The sequence below is a fragment of the Vulpes vulpes genome, chromosome 11, assembly GCF_048418805.1.
Source record: "Vulpes vulpes isolate BD-2025 chromosome 11, VulVul3, whole genome shotgun sequence".
NCBI classification, from domain to species: Eukaryota; Metazoa; Chordata; class Mammalia; order Carnivora; family Canidae; genus Vulpes; species Vulpes vulpes.
Genome location: NC_132790.1, coordinates 59,121,193 through 59,127,987, shown reverse-complemented (window position 1 = coordinate 59,127,987; position 6,795 = coordinate 59,121,193).

The following is a 6,795-nucleotide window of genomic DNA, read 5'->3' as shown; positions in this document are numbered from 1 at the left end:
TCCTTCCTTACTGCTTACTGAACATTAGAAGAGGATTTCATAATCCCAAGGCTTTTCTCTTAGAGATAGAAAAACTGAGGTCCAGTGGAATCTGGCTGTTATTTTGCACAGCACCAGGGAATGAATCGATTGGAGCAGCTGACCCTACATCTAGTCCTCTTTCTGTAACCATAATATTTTGTATTTTTGGGGAGCTGTGGATGCTGGGTAGGGCAGGTGCTGAGGAGGCTCAGAGGTTCCCTAAGTGTGCAATGTGGACTCATTTGCTGCCTGCCTCCCCTCTCCTCTACCACTGCAGTACTGGGGAGGAAATATTTGGCTGGAAAATCAACAACAACAACACACACACACACACACACAAAAAAAACAAAGCAGAACCAAAAAAAAAACAAACCAAGAAACAACCAAAAAAAAAAAAAAAACCCCACCTGTCTTTCACTTCAAAGTCCATGACCCCTGTTTCTGGGCAACCAGAATCTCTAGCTCAAGCTCATAAACAGAGCAGTAGAAATTAAATACCTGAAGTCCAGGGACTGCTCCAGCTTTTGAGGGGCTCAGAACAGTGGCCCTGGCCACTGTCTCTTCAAAAATCACACATAACTTCCACTCACACACCCGCCCACTCACACATTCTGAAGGAAGTACCACCTCTGTTCAAAAAGGTAAAGATGTCTTCGTTTTTTATTTTAAAATTTTTAGTTTATTTATATCTTAATTTACATACAGGTAAATTCATGCTTTTTGGTGTACACTTCTATGAGTTCTAACAATGCAGAGCCACCACCACGGTCAAAATACAGAAGGTTATGTTATCCTAAAACATTCTCTCCCTCATACTATCCCTTTGTATTTAAGCCCACCCCTCCCTCCATGCCCAACCACCTGGCAATCACTGTTCCTCTCATTTTCCCTTCTCCAGAATGTCATATAAATGGAATCATAAAGTATAGGTAACCTTTGAGGCTGGTTTCCTTCACCTAACATAACACAACCGAGATTCATCCATATTATGTATATCAATAAAAATGCTTCTTTGGCGTATAAATATAAGGTGTGGTAGAAAGTCTGTGCCCAAGCACAGTGCCCATCTGGTGGGGGTGTCCAGCTCTGAGCACAGCTCACCAGTTCCTCTCTAACCAGCATCATCCCCCCGACCATCTCATTCCTGCCCTGACCTGCTTGCTCATTACAACCCACAGCCTGCCCAAGCCCAGAATTCCCAGCCCTCCATCGGCACCTGCTTACTGCTGATCCTAGTTCACTTGACCACAGTGGGTGCTCCAGAGTCCTCATGGGGCTGCTTGGCCCTAGTCTGGGAGAGAAAACCTCCAATCCCTGCAGAGCCATGCAGGTAATGTAAATAAATATAATACAACAAGGAACGGTGGAAACCAAAGAGAACTGTATGTTCCAGCAAAAGACATTCACAGTAGTATAAAGTATTTGAAACACTGTACCTGCCCCCCCTCCTCGAAATAAACTACATCTGTGGACTGCATTCAGGTGCCAGGACTCTGCCTACAACCTCTGAATCTCTGCACAGCTATGAACTATGACAGCACACAGGGCAACCATGTCACCGATCTGAAGGAGGCAGAACTCAGGGTGACCACGTGTTCCCCACGGAATGTAATAGAACATAGGAAAGCAGGTTGCCATATGTGGACTTGGGGTACTTCGGGATATGCTTCATGCAGGGAAAGCCATTAGAAAGACCAGCTGAGTGGAAGGATAATGCCAAGGAGACCCCACCCCAGCCACAGCAGTCTGGTGCTTCTTACTCTCAAGTACCCAAACCCATGGAGGTCACCCAGTAAACAGAATCAATCTTTGGCTTCTTATTCCTGCCATGTCACAGCCAAGAACACCAAGGACAACACACTCCCCCACATATGCAACTAAGGGTGGGGGGGAATGTGGAGAGCTACCCAAAGCCCCTCTGGGATAGAGGTACTGTGTCCCCTCCAGCTGTGAGGAGTGTGGCAGCCTAAGGCTCACAGCTGTGCCCTTTCCTGGTGTTGCCCTTGCCTCAGAGGGGAGCTGCTTCACCCAAGGTTATGGCTGCATGGCAGGAGCAGCCTAACACCATGACTGGTTGAAGGAGAGATAGAAAAGCTTGCTCACTCTCCTCTGGTCTCCATTTGGCACAACTCCAAGGGGTCATCCAGCTCCAGTCTGCTATGGGCTTAGTTGAGACCTTTACCACAACTGCATTGGAGGTAACTCCTCCCTCTGCCCAACCCTGCCTCCCTCATGCCCTGCACATGCAATTCCTGAACGCATCCCTAGAAACCACTTGCATGCAAGTCTCCACCTCAGAGTCTGTTTCTAGGGAAGCCAACCAAAGGCAAAGGGCAAACAGGCTTTAGTTAGTACAAATATCAAGTTCACCTGTAAGGCATTTCATTTCTCAAACAATTTTCTATATTTTATTTCGCTTGATCCTATCAACAACTAAATGAGGTGGGTGGGTGGGTGGGTATATAGCTACTCCATTTATACATGAGTAAAGGAAGGGCCAGAAAGGTTTTGTGTCTCATCCAAGGTCACACGGACAGTAATAATCTGACCTAAGCTTCTGGCCCTCCAAGCCCTGCTCTCTACAATGGCCAGAGCTTATGGGAGAGGGACAGTATTTTATAGGGAGATGGAAAAGCCAGTCGTAGGAGCAGGCTGCCATGTACACTTCTGCTTCACACAATCCTGGGGCACGCTGCACATTCCTAGACATCAGATTTGTGTCCATTTTCTCTCAACTGTCCAGCAGATGGCAGTCAAGTGACTTGACGAAGGGGCAGCTTTTCCTCATCTGCAGACCCAGCATCATATGGGCTAGTGTAGTGGGGAGTCAGCAGCAGCAAGGGGCCAGCACGTGTGTGTGTGTGTGTGTGTGTGTGTGTGTGTGTGTGTGTGAGAGAGAGAGAGAGAGAGAGAGAGAGAGAGACAGAGAGACAGAGACAGAGACGGAGACAGAGAGACACTAACTAGGGCAGAGGGTACATGTGGGAGGCAGCAAATCCTACCTGGCAAGAGTCCCTGAGATAAAAGAGTTAGCCTGTCCATCATTTAGGTATAGGAGGGATCGGGTCACCACCCCCATGGAAGTACGTCCTTGCCCTTGACAGTGAAGACATTTCTCTCTTTCTATGCCCCTCCTAAGATAGAAGGTCTCAATTGCTTGAGCTTCAAAATAAAGCAAAATCTCTTCTGAAGAGAGCGCTGACAACCCACGAGGGTAACCTCTGATCACTCCTTAGAATGATGTGGGATGGGAACCCAAATGGAGGTCTGTCTTCAGGAATACAGCGGAGTGCACCACCTCTTGAATTGTCATTAAAATGGAAGTGCAGTAATTTAAAAACACATAAACGTTACAGAAACAAAAAGTGTGGAAGAGGAAGTAACAGCAGGAAGCAACCATGACCACACTTTTTGGAAGTTGGAGAGGCAACTGACCTAGTAGGGCCGGAAGGCTGAGTTCCAAGTGCTCGCAGAGGGAGGGGCTCCAAGGGAAAACAAAAGACGTTCTCCTTCTCCTTGAAACCTTAGCGTGTTTCAGGGACTCTGCACAGACACAAGCCCTGGGTACCTTTGGAAGCTTGGAAGCGGGGAGGTGGGGGGCAGCTAAACAAACAAGAGGGCTGGACAACAGTTTGTATTAAGAGCACCTGGGCTTCCTGGTCCCTCCCCACCAGACACAATCTGCCTCCGACTTCAAAGAATCAGTCTCATTGATTCACGTACAGAGTGAAAGAGAAGTATGTGGGCTTGCAGTCGACTGTCCCTGGGGGTCGACCTCTGCAAATCTCCCGGCCTTACCCCTGCGCCTGTGCAATGGCTTTGCCAGCTCCAAGCATTGTGGCCTTGTTCAAGGCAGGAACAAGAGGGAGGAGGGAAGAGAGCTCATCCTGCTGCTCCTGTCCTCTTTTTATCAGGAAAGCAAATGCTTTCCCAGAAACCACTCCTCCTCAGTCAAACTTTGCTCAGGACCCATGGCCACTGTCCAGTCACGTGGTTGGCACTGGGTACAGGGGAAACAGGGAGGCAGGCACTTAGCATGTACAGCCTTCCTGGGAGAGACAGGCAAGGAGAAAGGGTGGGGATGAATGTGGAACAAGCAGAACCCCATGACAGGTGGGCTTTACAGTGGGGGTGGCTGGGTGCCCAGGATCAAAGGTCTTTTTCCTCAGGTTGGTCATTTCCTCATTGTGGAATTCCCCAGTCCTTTGCCAGAGTTCCAGCACCTAGCAGAGGTAGGGAACCAGGGATCTCACTAGGTCTCCTTACTCTCAATAAAGTCCCTCACCCTTGCAAGATGCCCCCTCCCAGAGTCAAGAGATAGTTGGCCACTGATGGGCCAGTCTCTGGCTGAGAGGGCAAGAAGAGGCATCTCTGGATCCTCCTGGCTTTTGTGTGAGCTTTCCACCAGGCCCTCTGCTTTCAGCCCCAACCTGAAGGATGCCTAGTCCTGAGTGTTTGTGGGTTCAGAGCCCCAGATCAGCTTGCTTCCTTACCTGCCCCAACCCCAGGTATGAGCAGAGTGAACACAACAGAAACACAAGCTATTTACCACTCTTCCCTCCAATTACCATCCTCTTTCTTACCTGCCGTCATTCTCTAGGGGAATGGATAAATAAAATGTGGTGGGTGCATAACATAGAATGCTCCGCAGCTGTCAGAAGCAAAGAACTAACTGCCCACACCACGATGTGGAAATAAAAGGAAGGAATATAGGAGCTCCAAAGCAGAGTGTTAGGGGAGAAACATAAGAAAAAAGAATGGAAGTTAGAACAATACCCATTTATATAAATGAAAAGCACATATACACAAATGGCCAATAAACCATGAAAAAGTGCCCAATTTCATTAGTCATCAGGGAAATGCCAATTAAATCCACAATGTGAAACCTCTGCACACCCACTCAAGTGGCTAAAATGAAAAAGATAAAAATACCAAGTACTGGAGGATGCTGGAGGATAAACCAGAACTCTCATATAGTCACAGCTGATGGAGTATATATTGGTAGAACCACTTTGAAAAACTCTTTGGCGGTGTCTACAAAAAGTGAAAACACTCTCTCACATCAACTCCCTCCCAGAAATGCATACTTACATTCACCAAAATTCGTACACTAGAGTGCTCATAGCAGTGCTATATGCAGGAACCCCACATTAGAACCTACCAAACACCCATCTGCTCTGGAATGGACAAATAAATTGTCATATAGTCACACAATAGAATTCTAAAAAGCAATGAGAACAAACAGCAATATGGATAAATCTCACAAACCTAAGTCCAAAAGAAGCCAGATACAAGAGTTTCTACTTAATGATTCCATTTCTAAAAATATCAGAACTAGGCAAAACTAACATGGGAGCTTCAGTGTGAGCAAGTATGGTAGCTAACCCTGGGGGAGAAGCAGGAGTGACAGGAAGAGGCTGTGGAGGGGATGCTGGTGGTGCTTGGTTTCTTGATCTGCGTGCGGGTCATACAGAGGTTTTCAGCTAGCGACAACCCTTGAGCTGAACGCTTAGGGTCTGTGTTCTTTTCCATGCATAAGTTATAATTCAGCAGTAACAGAGAAAGAAAAGCCCAGGGCGATAAAAACAGATAACACAGAGGTGCAAACAACAATATTACATATTTTACAAAGAGGCGTACATTTTCAAAGACCTGTTTGTTTGTTTGTTTGTTTGTTTTTCTACTAGGGAAGGAGCCTGTGTGGGCCAGGGAATGACTGTGAAGCGATTATGGTAGCCAAGGGAAGAAATAAAAGGAAGTAATATAGAAGAGTCTTGAATGGAAGCACAAATAAAATGTGCTCAACTCAACTCTTGAACTAGAAGACTGCTGACCGCATAGTCTTGCTTCAATTAAATGGGGCCTGGGGAAGAGAAGGAAGTCGCCTAGTTTGGCAAGGGCTCCTTGCGGAAGGTGTCTCCTCCCAGGCCAGTGCCCTTTCCAGCTCTGTCCCGCCCCCTGTGGCCTCTCTCAGACCACCAGGTATGTTAGCTGAATCTCCACGTGGTCAGAGCTGATTCCTCCTTCTCGTGGTCTTCCCTCCCCTCGTTTACATCTGGGGTGCCTTAGCCTACCTCTCTCGCTGGCAACATCCAAGTTGCTCAAGGCTAAGGAAGACCATGAAAATCCACACCCCTGTTGGGATGTAGCTGAAGCCGGGGCCCCAGCACCCTCTGTTCCAGCTTGGCCTCCTGCTTAGCCCAATGTCCATTTATAAGTTTGAATCTTCATCCTGGGGTCCAGAATCTGGTGGTGTAAAACCTCGGGAGGACCCCCATTCTACACCCCTCTCCTCCCACCTAGGAGGTGAGAGCTCGGGGAAGGTGGTCCTGCACCCCCGGCGGCCAAGATGACACCGCCTGCACTTCCCGCTCTGGCCGCTAGTGGGAGATGCTGGCCAACCTGAGGCCCGTCAGGGGGCTAGAAGCCGGCACGCTGTTTGTGATTCATCTGTCTGGCCAGCAGCCATCCTGCTCAATCCAGGGCCAGAAAGGGTCCTGTGTCCTAAACTTTCCTGCAGACGAACTTTATCAACCGATTCCCCCATCCTGGACTGGCTGTCCTCAAAGCATGGGAAGCTCCTCAGTGTATATGTAAGGCACCCTGTGACACCTGGTCCCAAAAGGACGATGGCCTCATCATGACCTCTCCAAGGTCCCAGTGACAGCCTGGGAGGGGCAGGTGACAGCCTCTGAGCTCTCAAACCCAGTACCTGGGTGCCTTCTGAGACAGCAGCACCCCCATTTTGCCCTCCAAGAGCAATTCTTGCATATT